The sequence below is a fragment of the Rhinolophus hipposideros genome, assembly GCF_964194185.1.
Source record: "Rhinolophus hipposideros genome assembly, chromosome: 6".
Classification (NCBI taxonomy): Eukaryota; Metazoa; Chordata; class Mammalia; order Chiroptera; family Rhinolophidae; genus Rhinolophus; species Rhinolophus hipposideros.
Window position 1 is genome coordinate 30,465,204 of NC_138052.1, and position 18,414 is coordinate 30,483,617.

The 18,414-nt window shown below is 36.4% G+C and overlaps 1 long non-coding RNA gene across 1 annotated transcript in view; it reads left to right on the forward strand.

Annotated features, from left to right (window-relative positions):
- The window catches only part of LOC308498906, a 311,736-nt gene that overhangs the window by 61,498 nt on the left and 231,824 nt on the right, over nt 1–18,414 (forward strand). Inside the window, exon 3 of the long non-coding RNA XR_013993533.1 lies at nt 620–648. This is a non-coding gene — a long non-coding RNA (uncharacterized lncRNA). The remainder of the gene's footprint in view (nt 1–619; nt 649–18,414) is intronic.

Here is an 18,414-nt window from a genome sequence, read left to right on the forward strand (position 1 = left end):
TGCTGATCCTGAATTACAACACTGTTGAGTGAAAAGAAGGGCCTGGAATTAAGGGTTGGATGGGAGTAAATGTTGGAAATTTTTTCTCAGTACGCTCATACGTGGAATGAGCCTGAATAGACTAGGCTGTCATGCCAACCCAGAAAGCTCAGAGGCTTCCTGTAATACAAGTTCATTTCTGGCTCGTGCCCAGTCCGTGCAGTGGGCTGATAGTCTAGCATCTTACAGCGCTGGCCCTTGGAGCATGTGGCCTCTCCACAGCATGAGGACGTGCCGGAGGATCACATGAGACGGTTTGGAGGACAGGCCTGGAAGTAGATTATGTCATCTTTCTATAACCTACTGTCCTGGGTGCAGTCACAAAACTCTCAACTAACTGCAAGGGAGGTTGGGAAATATGCCACAAAAGTTCACTTGTCTAGGTTTACCTTAGAATACTAGGGATTTAGGTGTTCATAAAGAAAAATATCCAAAGAATGCATTATATTAAAAGGAGTGAGCATGGGATATTTGGAGAACTTCATTTCTGCTGCTCCCTCTGACTCTCAGCGTAGAAGAGTAGACTCATTTTTCTCTAAGTTCTACTATTCGTATAATTTCATGCTTTTATTCCCTATAGGTTTTTTACTTGCAGGGAAAACAGGAAAGGTAAGATATATATTTGGAATCACTTTCTTATCAAATTGATTTGATTATCCTTTTACTCGCTGACTATGTCTACTTCCTACAAGTAGGTAGGGAAACTTATGTTAAGGAGGCCCCCCAACTCCCCTACCTCTCAAAAAAAGGATGGACTAAGTAATTACATGTATTTTATTCACAAATGTATACATTTTGTGACCTAACACCAACATTATTAATAATAAACACATTGAAGACATAAATCGTAATTTGGTAGAAATCTATACGAAAACATTAGATTTAACCCTAACATTATAATCTCTGGACTTCGATAGATTGTATGTCACACATTTTGTGTTGTTTGCTTCAACATATATTAATAGATGGTAATCATATGCTTTTCATTTGGATAGCCCTTGTCAAAAAACAATTTAATAGTCACATATCTAATGGGTCACTTACAGCTATTGATCATTTGGATCAGAGTTCAGTTTGAACTGCTAATGGTTAGAGGAGAAATTGTAATCATGATAAAAGATGAATTACAAAGTCTCTGCAGATCAGTTCTGTTTTTAGAGTAGATTCACTTTTAGACATGAAACACCAAATAAGGGAAGTTAGAGATTTGTGGCGGTGTCATTAACATGGGTTTTCTAAGAAATACATCCAGATATCCTCTATACCCCCTCCACCATTGTATCAGGAATGTGAAATTTATAGGAAATGACTTTTTTACAATGAAGATGGTGACAGACATCCATAAATTATTTGTGCATTGAGGATAAAGGCAAAAAAGGATGCTTATTTTGTAGATGTAAATTTTGATATAATAAGTAAAATGCTCTACTATTAAAGTTATGTGATTTTTGATATACAGAGATTTGATTTGATTTGGAAGATATCTAAATGAAGATTAATTAGATGAAACAGACCTCTGGTAATTTCAGTGTTAAAATAATTTTATCATTGCTTTAAAAATTTTGTTTTTTGTCTAATTGTAAAAGAAATATATTCTCATTTTAGAAAATTTGGAAAATTTAGAAAACTCTGTTCAAGAAAACAACACTCATTATCCTATAATATCCTAATACATCCTATAGATGATTCATATAGTTTCATGCTTTTAGTAATACATTCTATAGATGTATTACTATTAACCTCTTGAGGTATCTTGTTCTAGTCCTTTCCTTTGATTTTTTTCCAAATATTTCAAATATATAGAAATACAGAAAATAATATGATGAAACCATACACATCCACCACCTACATTTAAATTTGTTAACTTTTTGCTATATTTATTTCAGATCTTTCTTATTCACAAATACATATATTGCAGATACAGATTCAGATACTCCATTTCTTTCTCCTTTTTCTAGGATGAACGATTATTGTGACATTTCCATTTTGTAATTTTACTGTATATTATCCATAAACTACATACAGAATTGTTATGTTTAAAAAGTATATAATGTTAAAAATCATCATTATTGTCATAATCATCTCCATCATAATAGTGAATACTTATTAAGCACTTACTGTTTTTCAGACACTGTCCGAAAGGATATTACACACATTAACCTTAGAAAGTGGGTGCTATAATTATCCACATTTTACAAACAAGTAAACCGAGTCATAGAGGTTAATTAACTTGCCAAAGGTCGTAACTAACTCGTACCTTTTTTCTAACTGGATTTTTTCATGTATCACTGTGTTATGTATCCATGTTGAGACGTATGGCTCTAGTTCATTCATTTTAACTGTTGTTTAAGTTTTTCATTATATGAATGTTGTCGTTTATTCCTCTACTGATATATGGAAGTTCGAATATCCTTTATATATCCTTTGATCATATTTATGGGAGTTTCTTTAGGGGAGTTACATAGAAGTTGAATTGCTACATTATAAGTTATGTACATTTTAAATACTATATGATTATGGAAATTTTTATATATTGATCTTATAGCCACCTCATTGCTTTGCTAAATGTTCTTATTGATTCTAATTATTTGTGTGTTTTTTCCTACATTGACAAATATTTTTTCTGTGAATAGTGACAGTTTTTTTTTTTTTTAACTTCCATTGCAATTTTACATATTTTAATTCTTTTTCTCCTACTACTGTATTGGCCAGGGAACCCAGTTCAATGTGGAGGAGGGATGGTGACAAAGAGAATACTTTCTATTTCCTAATTGTAAACAGAATGCTTTATGACGTGTGTGTTTGTTGCTGGTTTGCAGTAAGGACCCTTATCAGATTGAGGAAGCTTCCTCTATTCCTAGTTTGCTAAGAGAGTGAGATTTATTTATCTATCTATCTAGCTATCATATTTCTTTTAATTTAATTTTAGTTAGCATGCAATATTAGTTATGTTAGTTTCAGGTGTATAATATAGTGATTTGACATTTTTATACCTTACAATGTGATAACCCCACTAATTCTAATAAGATTTTATTGAATGCTTTTCTGCACTTTTGAATTTATGGTTTTTCTCTTTTAATCTGTTAATATGTAAACTTACATTAGTACAATTCTAAATTAGTACAGTTGCTAAAATTAATAATCTATGTGTTCCTGTAACAATATTTAGTCATGATATATTTGTTTTTATGACCTTGTTGGTATTGTTTTCTACTGTTCCATTCAAGGTTTCTATATCTATGTTCAAAAATGAGATTTGTTTGTAATTTTCCTTTATGTAATTGTTTTATGTTGTTGATATAAAAATTTTTAACTATATGGAATGAGTTAGGAAATTTTCTTTTTTAAATTTCTTTGCAACAGTTTGCATAACAGTAAAATTATTTGTTCCTTGAAGTTGTGGTAGAAGTTGCCAAAAAATGGAAAGGTTTAGGGTAGATAATAGTGTAGATTTTTAATTACTGATTCTATAATTTTTGGTAAACAGTTATAAGGCTAAATTTTTCTATTTATTATCAAGTTGGCAATATTAAGTTATAGTTTTCTAGTTAATTTTCTATTTAGTCTGAGTTTTCCAATATACTGGCAGAAAAATTTTCATAGCATCCTCTTTGTGATTTGAAAAAAATCTTTACTGTATCATTATTCTCCTTTTTATTGCTAACATTGATGTGTTTTTTATCTTTTATTCTGAATCAATCTTGCCAAAGGATTGTCCATTTTATTATTTCTAGAAATGGCAATCCACTAAGAACCTATTTGTATGGTTAAAACCTCCTTAGGTATGGTGATTTAGCTTCCAAAAGAGTTATAGCCTCTTTGCCCATTCATATTCCTGAGGAAGTTCACAAACCCAGAGCCTCTAAAATGAGAGAGAGGCTCATTGATACTACAAACATCACAGTGTGACTGATCTCCAATCCACATGATCTTATGCAGTGTGACCTTCCCCATCAAGGGAACACTCCCCTAGTAAGAAATGGAGTTTATTTCTTGGCCCCTTTGAATCTGGGTGGGCTCTGACTCTTGACTGCTTTGATCAATAAAACGTGGTAGAAGTGTATCTGTGTCAATTCCGGGTATAGCTCTCAACATATAAGAGCTTCAGTTTCTTGCCTCTTGGAAGCCAGTCACTGTATAAGAATGTGACTACCCTGAGACCACTGTGCTGTGAAAACCAGGTAACACAAATAGAGAGAAAAAGATTAAGGAGCACCAACATGCCAGGCCTGTGAATGAAAAAGCCGTGTGGATATCCACTTAGTCACGCTTTTAGATGACGTCAGGCCTAGCCCTCTCTGACCACAGTGTATCAGAGACTAAGCAAAAACTACCCGCTGGAGCCCATTCAAACTACAGAAGTGTGAGTGATAATAACTATTTGTTCTGTTAAGCTTCTAAATTTTGGGATTGTTTGTTACATAGCCACAGATACCCAGAACAAATAGCTATAGTGAAAATATTGTCCCTTAGCCGTCCCCCAAAGAGTACTCCTGTCTTTAACAGGAACAATATGCATAGATACTTGAATCATTAAGAGATTATTAGATGCCAGCTCTGAGGTGATACTATTCCCTGAAGGACCCAGAATGCCAGGTTGGTGCCCTGCTCAGAGTGAGACCCCATGGACATGGGGCGGTAAATGGAATGATGACCCAACCACCTAACAGTGGGCTCAGTTAGTCTGAAAATATCCCATAGATATTTTCTGAGTTTCTTTTATAGCAGAAGTAAATGTGTATTGTTTTCAATTGATAAGTCAAGTGATAGATGTAAATATATTACACAGTGCTATAAAAGTATATTATTTAAAGATATAAAGAATATAATATAACCAGGATCAAAGGGAAAAGGACACAGAATGATAGGGATTTCTTCATCATTTACAGCAGGAAGGAAGTATTTACTAAAGAAATAGATTAAGGTAGTTATGTGTTGTTAGATTAAAAAGAAAGCTAATATTTACATTTCATAGTGCCTACCTGTCTCTGTTATAAGTGGTTTACAAATACTAATTCATTTAATCTTCACGACAATTGTTTCATGAAGATACTGTTACTTATTCTCATTTTATAGATGAGGAAACTGCATCAGAGAGAGGGATTAAATATAATTAGCCCAAAGTCACACAGCAAGGATACAAATATTTATAATGGAAGGCATCATACAAAGCCAAAACAGACTACGCATCTCTCAAACAGGGTTCTTGGTTTCTGGATAGTCCTATTTAGTATAATGTTGGCAGTCAGACAACTTCCTCTGGAGAATCCCAAGGCTGCATAGTCGCCAGCCTTATTCTTTTTTTCCTGATAATTTGGAGCCATCGTCCCAGACATTCTTCATAGATCATTGTCCGTCTCTTCCGTGAAGACATGTTCCTTTCTGTGCATTTTCAGATTGGCCCCATGTTGTGGGATGCAGAATCACTTAGGGCTGAGGAGCGGGAGTCCTGAGGCCCATTTTGGGAGAGGAGACTGAAGAAATAACTCCTTTGGGGTGCGGGTGAGAGAAAGCAAGCAATGGTGATATCAAATGATGCTGATTTTACAGGCACACATGCATTATTGCCCCGTCAAAGGAAGGGAATTATTCCCTTTTTTCTGAGTTTCAAAAACCTTTATAGTTACAATGAAGTAGACTTTTTGCTCTTCATCCCTGACATTAAAACAGTAAAGAATAACATGCTCAGGAGCTAATCCTTGGCTTGATCTTTTAAATGTCTCTCTAATTGAAGGAAGAAGGATATTTACCCTGGGGAAAATGTCATGGACAACAAAACATTCTTGGCTTTGCTGCTCACAGGATGAGTTGGTACCAATTACAGTCACCACCCCCCACTCTCCCCCAAGAATGTTGAATGTAACGGAAGCCAAAGAAACCTACCAACTCAGTGTGCTTTTTCAATGCATTAACTCCATCAATAGAATTAATTTCAAGTTCTTTTCTTCATGCATCATTTATAGTGTTAATTTTTGTGTTTGGGTGGTGACTGCTTTCTTTGTTTGTTTGGTTTTTTTTTTTTTTTGCATCACAGTTATTGGTCATAAAGTGAGTTAATTCATTTTGTAATGTAATTGTCCCTATACTTTTCTTTTTCCTAAGGCAATAGCTGTTTTGTTTTTTTTAATTTTTTGTTTTTTTTTTTGTTTGTTTGTTTTGTCCTCACTTGCCGGACTAGATCATGTCCTCCTCTATGAATTTATAAAGACCTCTGTGCACACAGCTGCTTTAAGTCAGGAATCAAACCGACAGCCCATTGGAAAGGCATAATCTGTTACATGTCTAAAGAGACACAGAGTGACAGTTCCCAGGCTCAAGTGCAAGGCCTTCCTCTCAGTCTTCTTTGGCTGGTTGGGGTCTTAACTGGTGCAGGGCACCGATGCCAGACTGCAGAGGGCCCAAAGCAGCAAAACAAGGCCCAGTGAGGTAATTGGGACTGACAGAATTTTTGCCTATCCCACAGACTTCTCCACAATTGGCAGCCACATTTAGTACATCCTGTGAAAGTCTGAGTACACACATTATTGCTCTCTCCCTGTTGAAATATTGAAATGTTCATTATTATTATTTTATTATTTTACTTTTGGCATAGATTTCTCAATCCACTATTTCTGGATTTGTGACCTGAGGAGTGGTATGGAAATCATCTTGGGTTTTTCGTTTATTTTTTTCTTGTGTTATAGATGATCATGAATCATCAAGGCAGGAGCACATGCAGAAATCCAAACTGAATTTGAGCTTAAGCGGTGAAAGTACTATGGGGTATCTTTGAGGGATAGTTTAAAGTTGATGTTTTTAGTTGCTATTATTGCTATATCTGCTGCTATAAATGAAAAGGGCAGACTTCAAACTTTGATTCAGGTTCTTCAAATTTTGGAGTTAGCTGGGGACATATAATCTACTCAAAAATGAGGATATTAGATTTCAAAAATAAAGGGTAAGAATGATTTTTCAGAGGGGAAAGTCTGGGTAAAGAATAATGCCGTTTGTCAGTAGCAGGTGGCAGGTCACACAGCATTGACCTTTATCCTCCACCCAAACCGCACTCTGTAGAGATAGCTTGGAATTCAATAAATTTCCAGAAAGACTAGTGTATTATCAGTTTGGGATGCAATAACAAAATACCACAGACTAGAAAGCTTATAAGCAATGGAGATTTATTTCTCATAGTTCTGGGGGCTGGAAGTCCAAGATCAAGGCTCTGGTAGGTTCAGAGCCTGGTGATGGGCCTGCTTCTTAGACAGTTGTCTTGTCTATGTAACCGCATGGTGGAAGGGTGAAGGATGTCTCTCAGGTCGCTTTTATAAGGGCACTAATTCCACTCATGAGGGCTCTGCCTAATACCTAATACTGTCACCTTGGGGGTTAGGATTTTGACATATGAATTTTGGTGTGAAATGAAGTTTCAATCCATTGCAGCAGGTTTTCTGGGTCACCCAGGGTTTTTGTTTGTTTGTTTGTTTGGTTTTGTAAGTGAAGACCTATTTTATTTACCCCTCAAAACATATGATGGTTCAGAATCCAGGACTGGATCTTAAATAGATAGGAATATGGAGCCCAAAAAGGGTTGGATTCTGATTTTAAAAGAGGAGTGAGCCAGTAGTTGTGGAAATCACAGTTTTATTATTCTGTGGATGACAAAATTTATGCCAGAAAAAGAAGTTGTCTGCCACAAACATGGCTGCTGATCTTTAGAATGGTGAGGAAAGGTTTGGTGGGATCAGACTGCAGTGGTTGTTGGGCTTCCCAGATGGAGCTGTGGGGTGAAGAAGAGACTGTCTAGCGGGTGCCGAGGGGGGCCATGAACTTTCTCCTGGCCATGGTACTGAGTCACGGGACTTCACATCATGTTCCGTTTTTGTCCTTTGGTTTGGTTCATTGGTAGTAAAAACAAAGTTAGAATATATTAGTATAAATGTATAAATGCAGTTCCCGGGAAAACAGTTTGTCAAGTATGGGGATATTTGCCTCTAATATTTCTAGTTAGCATTTGGGAGAGACTGTGAGCCAGATTTTCAGATGGTGGTGTCCTTCATTAGTCAAACTATTATTTCTGAAAATTTTCCACTCTTGGCCTCTTTTCTTCCACTCTGCAAATATTTATTGAGTCTTTGCTATGCTCCAGGGATGAAATGAATAAACTGGGGGACAAACATAGGAGTCTCCATTTCATCCTTGCAGAGCTTTATTGTAAGAGTCTGTGCTTGGAAGACAGAATATTGGCTCTGTCACTTATTAATTGTGAGGCCAAGAGTAAGTTGCAAGATCAGTTTGACCTCAGATTCTTTGTATACAGAATTCCCACTAATTATAGTAGCCATCACATACTTGTAGGCTCTTATGGAGATTAAATGAGATAATGCAGGTAAAGTATTTAGCTCAGTGTCTGGCACATGGCATTGTGTAGTAAATAGTAACCCCACTCAGAGATTAGGCATGTGCATTAACAACTATAACACAAACTTGCAAGCAGTAAGAGGTAGAGGAAAAATGTTACATGAATTCAGAAGGAGTGTCTGGGAAGAGTATGGGAAGCCACTTCAAGCAGGAGGTGCTATTTGATCTTATCTCATCCCTGCCTTAAAATTTGGCTTCTCTTTCTGTTTTGGTTAACCCTCAATTAGAATCTGCCCTTCAGCTTTTCAGGGGGCATACTGAAAAGCCCCATCTTGATGAGAGCTGGGCAACTTTCCTTTATTCCCTGAAAGTACTCCTAACTCCAAGAAGTTATCCCCTGAAAGCAGGCCCTTGGTCACTGAACAGAAGTGGGAATCAGACAGGGCATCCGCAATACTAGAAAAATATCCCTCGTTCTCCTCAGAGATTGCTCTACTGCTAGTGCCAGATCAAAATCTTGTGATTTCAAAGACCATGTGACATCGAACGGATATTTTTGTTTAACTTTTGTGTATCTACCTTAATTCAATGATATTTAAACAGAGACGGTTGGACTACACCCTTTACAGAGAAGAGCTTGTGATGAGGGCTAAATGGGATATGGCACATAATGTACTCAGAACAGCGTTTTGAATAGAAAGGACACACAAAGGCCACGATTTAAATACTTATCATCATAGATCCTACAATTCGTACTGTATTAGTTTGCTATTGCTGCCACAACTAATTACTATAAACTTAGTGGCCGTAAACCACTCAAATTTATATTTGCGTAGATCAGAAGTTTAATATAGGTCTTACCAGGCTGAAATCGTGGTGTTGAGAGGGCTGCTGCATTTCTTTCTGGAGATGCAGAGAAGATCTGTTTTCTGTTCATTTGAGTTATTGGCAGAGTTCAGTCCCTTGTGGTTATAGGAGTGAAATCCTTTTCTCTTAGAGGGCTGTCAGATGAGGGTCGTTCCCAGCTTCCAGAGGCCACCCACAATCCTTGGCTCTTGCTTCCCTTGGCTTCATCTTGAAGATGAAGATCTTCAAAGCCAGCATTGGTGGGTGGAGTCCTCTTGCTTGGAATTTCTCTTTTTATCCTGTCTTATCTCAGCCTAGTACAGTTTTCTGCTTTGGAGGACTGATGAGTTTAGATTGCACCCACCCAGATAATCCAGGATAATCTCCCCATGTCAAGGTCTGTAACCTTAATGACACTCACATGGTCCCTTTGCCACAAAGGTAATATATGGGAAGGTTTTGACCGATTAGGGAGTGGATATCTTTGGGCGAGGGACGTTATTCTGCCTCCCACACTTATCTTTTCACATTAATGAAAGTACATTATGATCAGGCCGTTCAGTTTTTTATCTCAGTGTTCTCACTCTCTTTTTCATATTATATCCCCAGCACATCCAACATTTCCACAGATCTTTGTTTCTATGCAACAATCTTTATAGCGCACTCCTTTTTTCATGAATACCTTTTCTTTATTTCATTCAAACCAATGATTTTCATACTTAACCAATCTGTTATTATAGCTATCATTCTCAAATGTGTTATATTTAGCTTTTGTCCCTTCTTTTCTATCAGTTGGTTTTGTTACCATCAAATTTTCTCTGTTTTCATCAGTTTTATGGCTTCTGAACCCTGGGTTCTTAGAGAGAATCATTATTTTAAGGTTTTATAGAAATAGATTAAAAGAATGAGGAGAAATGCAATCATTAAATATATATTAAATGTGTAATAAATATTAAATGTATATTAAATAAATATTAAATGTATAATAAAATAAGTGATAGCTACTCCTTAACGCCAGCTCGTCTCACCCTAGATAATGAAAGTTAACAGTTTGTATGTCCTGTGTATCTTTGTATCCCTTTCTCTATGCTCATATAACCATATACAAATATATAGAACCTTTTCATTTTCCCTTGCTGTCATGGGTTGAACTGTATACCTCCAAAATCTATATGTTGAAGCCCTAACCCACGGACCTCAGAATGTGACCTTATTTGGAAAAAGTGTCATTGCAGTTGTAATTAGTTAGGATGAGGTTATTAGATTGGGCCATAATCCAATATGACTGGTGTCCTTATGAAAAGGGAAAATTTGAACACAGAGCCATGCAGACAAGGAGAATGCTATTTAAAGATGTTGACAGCTGTTAGTGTGATGTTTCTATAAGCCAAGAATTGCCAAAGATTGCCAGCAAACAGCCAGAAGCTAGGCAAGAGGCATAGAACAGATTCTCACACAGTTCTCAGAAGGAACCAACCCTGCCAATACCTTGCTCTTGGACTTCCAGCCTCCAGAGCTATGAGACAATAAATTTCTGTTGTTTAAGCCACTGAGATCATGGCACTTGTTACGGCAACCCTAGCAAACTAATACATATCTGCTGTACAAATGTAGGATTATATTGTACAAATTATTTTATGCTGTGCTTTGTTCACATTACATGTCATGAGCCTCTCTTTAGGTAGCATATTTTAAACAAGGATATTTTCACACTGGACAGGAATGTGGAGTGTGGGGCTGGAGCTGCTCAAAGGCCACTTCTCAGGTCAGGATTAGCTCTGGGAAGCAGAAGTCACGGAATAGTTCCAGTTATGGGACATGGACCAACATGGGGCCTGGCATCCAGGTGGAGCCTCAGAGTAGTCCCTTACAGTTTTACTTGTGCAGCCCCCTCAGGTACCAAACAGAACTTACTCAACGAGGGAAAAATATCTCCTTCACAACTGACACCACAACTTAAGCACTGGCTGAAGAGGTAGGTCCCTGCTAAGTTTTTAGGAAAACAAAACCAAACAACCAAACACATGTGAATGCTTCAGTAGCTTTAATACTCTAGGAATCCCTCTGATTTTCTGCTACTTCTAGTAAAACCAGCCCATCATAGTGAGAATGTCGTACTGCAATGGTGAAAATGCAGTAGTTTCTATAGCTGAGGCATTCGTGACCTGGGGGAAGTAAAACCTGTTCTAAGTGGCTGAGGAATTTATCCCCATGAATGTTTTCAAGATGGAGGGGGGTGTGGGGGGATGGCTTGTACTCCCAGGGAAAGTGGTAATATCTATGTAAGTTTCTATTAACTGTAATTTCCATGGACTCTATCTAAATAATCAAATTTTGAATGAATTCTAAGTCACAGCAAACAGAACACTGCTCTCAGGCATATTTTATGCCTTCTAGGTCCAGCCTTCCAAAAGTTTTAAAAGTTCGTAGAGAAAGTTACATGCCAGGAATTCTCTACATATTCATGTCATTCTCGGAGTAATTTATCCATGAAATGAAGCAGCAATGGAAAACTAGGCAGATGCTGCTTCCTTTTAAGGTCACCGGTCCAAAGCTGAGTATACTTACTGTGTATGGAGATTGAAATAGGAAGGTTTATTTAGGGAGAAAACATTATGGTTATTTTTTATTGGGTAATATATTTTTTTTGGCCCCCAAATGGTAAGAATTTAGTCCTATTGAATTATCAGTAAAATATGAGAACATCTAAGAATATTCTCAACTTTAGTTATATTTCTTAAGTTGACTAATTATTTTGACAGTTATGCCAACTCTTTTTACTTTTCAGCTTTAAATTAATTTTCCATTCAAATTTTTCTAAATCCCAAGTATAATTTTAAAGCATAATAATCACTTTATTACAGAATGGGTCCATTACTGGTCAATCTTTTAAGATATTAAAGATATCTTATAAATTGTGCCATACAACTCCTGTGATAATTTATACTTGGCCACATGACCAGAACAAAATTAATTTAGATGATTATACTTAATGAAATCAAACTATACTTCCCCCACCCCCCCAAAAAAAACAGTGATAACTTTATTTCTCTTTTTAAGGGTGTTGTGTGGGGGCATAATTTATTACATGAAGCTTCAGACTCATATTTGTGGCTTCTGAACTATACAGATGTGGTTTTCCATTAGGAAAGGGAGAAGGGTGATTATATTATATGGAGAATCATGACAAGGGACTAAGGGAACCCAAGTGTGCCTGTGCCAAACGAAATCTTTTTCAGCCTAAAAGTTTTCAAAACCTGGGTTTATGGTAATTGTCTTTCTTATAACATCAACCAATAATGATGGGAAAACATCAAGTTAGGTAATAAATTATGCAATGTTATAGTAATCCTTATTTTGTCTCCAAAATTATATAACTGTATAATTTTAATTTCTTAGCTCACTTAGTTTATGGAGATGTTGTATCATGAACAGCTCTAAGTAAATTTAAGGAAGGTTTTGGAGTAAATACAATTTCAAGGAACAAGTTTAACCATTTTGCATGTTGCTTAGAATTTGAGAGTGGCACCTGAGTCACATATTCAAACTTTGGACTAATTAAATATTTGCTATTATGGTGCAAACCCTGAAAGAAAAGAAAACTTTTTCCATAGCTAAATATACGAGTAGATATGAAGGCAGGTATATGAGTGCCTATAACTTTCAGGTAAAGGAATCCTCGTAATGGTATAAATTTACAGTGAGAAAATTTGAGACTGCCATATTATTCAAACTTCCATTTTCCCAGAATATTTTAATCCCTTTCACCTGACCTGTAAAAGTAGAATGAGTTTGGAGTAGGAGCATGTGCCAAGGAGGAGAGATACTTGGATATTTATCATTTCTAGGATTACTAATATTATCTGCTTTCCACTCTATACTAAATACATTAAATGCCTTCTATTTTTTTTAAGAGTATTTGAGAAAATGTAACATCCTAGTAAATAATAGCTTTCTTTCCTAATCCATGTGTGTTAGTTACTATAGGTTAGTGGCTGTAACAAACAGCCCCAATGTTTAAATGACTTAACATAATAGAAGTTTATTATTATTTTTTTTTTGTTTCATAGTCTGATATGGATCCATGTAGGGCTTTGCTCAACATGGTCACTCAGGGACCCAGGCTCATTCCATTGTATGGTTTCACCATCTTCTATGACCTTGTTCTCCTCTTCACTCAACTGTACATATGGGGAAATTGAGAAAATGTGAAGAGGCATATCCATTCTTAACTACATTGCCTCAGATATGATGCATATCACTTCCACTTACATTTCATTGATTGGAACTCGACCCAATGATTCCATCTAGAGGTACTTTTGTAGTAGTTCTGGGTAGTACAATGCCACATAAAGAATGTTTACTCATTTGCCCTTCAAATCTGTCTTTGTCACATCTCATAATAGTTCCTTAGTTACTTAATTAATTTTATATATTTTTATCCTCTAACTACAATAATTTTCACAGTATCTTGGATGATGGTCAATCCCTAAAGATAATGGAAATGGCCGGTTGTCTTTATTTGGAGTTGGATTTGTGCAAATTCTGTAATTGTATATCCTGTGATAAGTGTTTTTTAATTGAGATCCTTTTATCCTATTTGTTTCATAATCTTACCATGAAGATTTAAAAAAATGTTTCTATTTTGCAACTTGGGCCTCTCCTTCCACAAAACCACCTTGAGGGGTGAATAACTAACTGCTGGGACAGCCTAATAGAGGTTCTGGCAGAGAAGCGGTGAGAACAAGCCTGTCTGGGAATGGGCCAGTGAGCCTCTCACCCCAGGACAGGCTGTCAGAAACCTCATGTGACTGAATCTGCCTTAGACACAATCTGCCACAACCTCTTTAGGTGAGGTCTTCTCAGGGAATGCCCCAGCATGAGAAGTGATTTAAGGACAATTTTTCCACAGCCTGTGACTCTATTACATGCTTTTACCATCAGAACAGGGAAAGCTATATTAGGCCAGTTGGATACGCAAGTCTGGGCATGTTCTAGTGGTTCAAGTATCTTGTGCCTTTTATTTTTGGCACATAGATATGAGAAGGCATCCTTATATAACTATGTCATAAGGGAAAAGTTGCCATTTCTCATAGATTTTTTTCCTGAATGTGACCTGGCTCCCCAGGGCTGAGGGGATTAGATATAAGACTGGGGGCAGTGGTAATCTTGAGTTCAAAATTAATTGAAGAGCTACAGGTCTAATTTGACTCTCCTTGATATCCCTGGATGTCCCAGGCGCCTGGGGGCAAAATTGAAATCTGTGGAGATTACTAGAGAATCTTCTCTCCAGGACCAAATGAGAATCTACATTTATATTAATCCTTTAAGAAGAAAAATAACCGCAACAGACTTTGATCTCTCTGTGTGTACAATTGTAACCATCCTGGGGGAAAAAAAAGGAAACTTGAATATTTCTTGAATATTAAGAATTCAGTGACCTGAAACTTTGCTGATGTGCACAGCTGACCCTGAGTTCAAGCAAAATAACCAAACTGTAGAATAAAGAAGATCTCTGCACATCCCCCTCTCTCTAGAAAAGAAGACAGAAATGATTGAAACTCTAGTCTAGCTATTATTTCATCATGAGCTTTTCTCTCTGACACATGGGAAATATCATTTATGAAAAGATGCCAGTCCATAAGGACTGAGATAGACTGTGGAATATTAAAGGTGATAAGACTATGTCTGGTATTAATTGAAACATTTTTGTCATACATCTCCTATGCAAAGATAATTTCTTTCTGTAGCTTCTTATTACATTTATTCTCTCTCTCTCTCTCTCTCTCTCTCTCTCTCTCTCTCTCTCTCTCTCTCACACACACACACACACACACACACACACACACACACACAATATTTATTTAAGTGATAGAAATGGAAAATTCAGTACCTGGGGTGTTTGAAAGATGTTTCCAATAAAAAAATTAAATTCCTTAGATATTTCATAGGTATTTTGGGGAAAATCAATCACATGATAAATTGTTTCATACCGGAATAATGTAATGGTTGTCAACTTGCACCTACTTCTGTCAGAAATTAAATGATAAAACTTTCTTGTTGGAATTTTTCTGTTGCCACAAGGGATTCCCCATTTTCGATTTATGAAGAACGATTCTTTTTGCAATCTAAAGTAAAATTCAGAATGAAGCCTTTATGAGAACGAAGAGACTAAATGCTATTTGGAATAAATATAATTGCTGTTCTTGTTCAAACATGGAATATTAAAACATTTTTCCAATATTTCTGGGCTCAAAGTTGAATTTTGGTCAGACTGTGTATGGATTGTCATCATCATCATAATCATTACCAACATCATCATCAGTTGGGAAATAAAAGAAAAACTAGAGGGGGGCAAATAGGCCACCTGTTATTTTTTGTGTTCTTAACATTTTCTTTGGCAGAATTGACTCCTTTGTGGCTTCTTGAATGGTTTCTCTTTTTGTGGAGGTACCCATTACATGGGTTTAATCTTACAAACTTTTGTTACTTAGTTGATTTTTGGAATTTGTTTGCTATAGCTATTCTTTTTTTTTTTTTTTTTTTTTTTAAAGATTTTATTGGGGAAAGGGAATAGGATTTGCAGGACTTTTTTTTCCAAGTCAAGTTTGGTGTTCTTTCAATCTTAGTTGTGGAGGGTGCCGTTCAGCTGCAATTTGTTGTCCTTTCAGTCTTAGTTGTGGAGGGCGCAGGTCAGCTCCAGGTCCAGTTGCCATTGCTAGTTGCAGGGGGCGCAGCCCACCATCCCTTGCGGAATCGAACTGCCAACCTTGTGGTTGAGAGCCCACTGGCCCATGTGGGAATCGAACAGTCAGCCTTCGGAGTTAGGAGCACGGAGCTCCAACCACCTGAGCCACCGGGCCAGCCCTGCTATAGCTATTCTTGGTAGATGAGAATTGTTTATAGCTCTTTAGAGGGTTATTCATAGAAAACTAATTCTGATATGCTCTGTGGTGGGTGTATGTATGTATGTGTGTATGTGTGTATGTATGTATGTTTGTGTGTGTGTGTGTTCTGCATGTATGCGCAGTTTCCATGGACTAAACTGAGAAGTGGAAAATTTAATTTTTATTTATTGATGCTTAACGTCTGCCAGATAGATGGCCAAATCTTCTGAATTATTATTATCTTTTTGTATGTAAGTTAAAAATACTTATCCAAATTATAAAGCTTTTCTCAAGTGCTCTAATATGTAGGCTTTCTATGTAGCTGGTTAGTCATCTGGCAATCCAGTCAGGAAGTTCATCCATCATAAACCCTGCTTATGGGCCTGAATTTAAAACGTATTCCTCCATCTGGCACTCCTTTGCCCTCAGATTCAGGTAACATCGTCCGTTTTTACCTTGCCTCTTGAAGGGAGCTGTGCTGGGCTGGATTTAGAACTGAAGACTTAGTTTTGAGAATTACATCAAAATTTTTATTATTTGTATATTTTAGAAAACTCACTTATTAGTTATTTTTGTCACTTAATCTCTTTTAAAATATTTCCATAAACCATGGATAATGATAACCTACATAATTTTATCAGGAATAAATGAAAAAAAAAGGTGGTAAAACTATCAAGTCATAAAGTTCTCAAGATATGCTAGGTGTTATTTTTTGTTTTGAAATTTAAAATCACATCTTTTACTTGCCCTGTTCTTCATTTCTTATTCACTCAGCAGAGATATATTGAATCTCTGCTGAGTGTCAGATTCTTAGTAGGTACTGGGGTATGGGAGTCACTTCCTACTTGGATCTAAAAGTCCAGTGGGAAATCTTATTTTAAAGAAATACATTGATAAGTATGTAATCATGCATGGTGATAAAAGCTAAGGAGCAAGAATACTTGTTTCTAGGAGAGAGTGTAATGGAGATTTAATTTGTATTGTAGGTCAGAGAAGCCCTGTTTGAAGAATTAATACCCCATTTGATATTGGATTATTTAAAAAAAAAAAAAAAAAGTTGGGCAGGTGAAGGGGGATCAAAATGTCTTCCCAAGGAGGAGTAGCATGTACTATTACTTGGAGGTGAAAAACAAGTTTGTGTGCTGAAGGAATTAAATGATGGCCAGTGCTGCTAAAGGGTAGTGAATTGGGGGGTGATGGGGAGGTGAATGAAGAAGTCTAAGTCTGGAAAGACAGGCATGGGCTAGACCATGTTAAAGATTTGAGTCTTATTGCAGATTTGTTTGGCGGTCATTAGAGTGTCTGGAGCAGGTGAGTGGCATGTGCTGATTTATGTTTTAAAGAGTGTAAACTTAAAATAATAAGCCATATCATCAGCCATGCTTGTAATACCTTTTTCAGTAGCTCGATGAATCTTGTAAAAATGTAGATACTTAGCATAAGCATTCAAACAATTTACAACAGTACACAAAGGAAGGCAAAATTCATTATGAATCCCGTCATTCAGAGAGGGAGTCACCCTTAACATTTAGGTGAATTTTCTTTCACATGATACGCACACATGCTTATAATTTTATATTCGGATGGTCAGGCTATATTGTTTCTCCTGTAGTGACCTTAATAAACGCTCAACAACATATTGTGGTCATCTTTTCATGTCAACAGTGGTGTACATCAGTGTGCTTGATGGATGCTTAGTCGTGTGTTGTAGTCACTTATACTAATTGGCTTAATTCCCTATTGATGACTTTTAGCTCTTTTTGATTTTTTGCTAACAGAATGATGTAGTGAGGTATCCTTGCACATAGGTATATTTCATGTATATGATTATCTCAGTAAAGCAAATGTTGCAAAGGGAAAATGCTGGATTAAAGAATTTGTACATTTTACAATTTTATGCATGTTGTCAATTACCTGGAGCTTACTTTAGAGAAACATGTGAAGAAGAATAAGATTTCCTAAGTGACTAGCTAGTTGTCTTACTCAGTGAAAAAACAGGATGGGATTTTAAAGCAACAGAAACATCAATTTTTTTCTTTTCAAACTTTAGGCTGGTTTCTCTCATGCCTTTGTTTTTCTCTGTGTACATGTCAGTTTCCCTTACTGGACTGGAAACTCCGTTAGTAATAGAAATGTTTGCCTTGAATCACACCAAGCTTCTTTCCCAGCTGGGCTACTTACTAGCTATAAGAACAAAGACAGTGGGCTCTTACAGTGTCTTTAATTTATCTTTAAAATACATGAGCATGGATAGTAATGTGTGAGTCGGCATAAATTAGTTTTAATTCATGCCTAGGTAATTCAT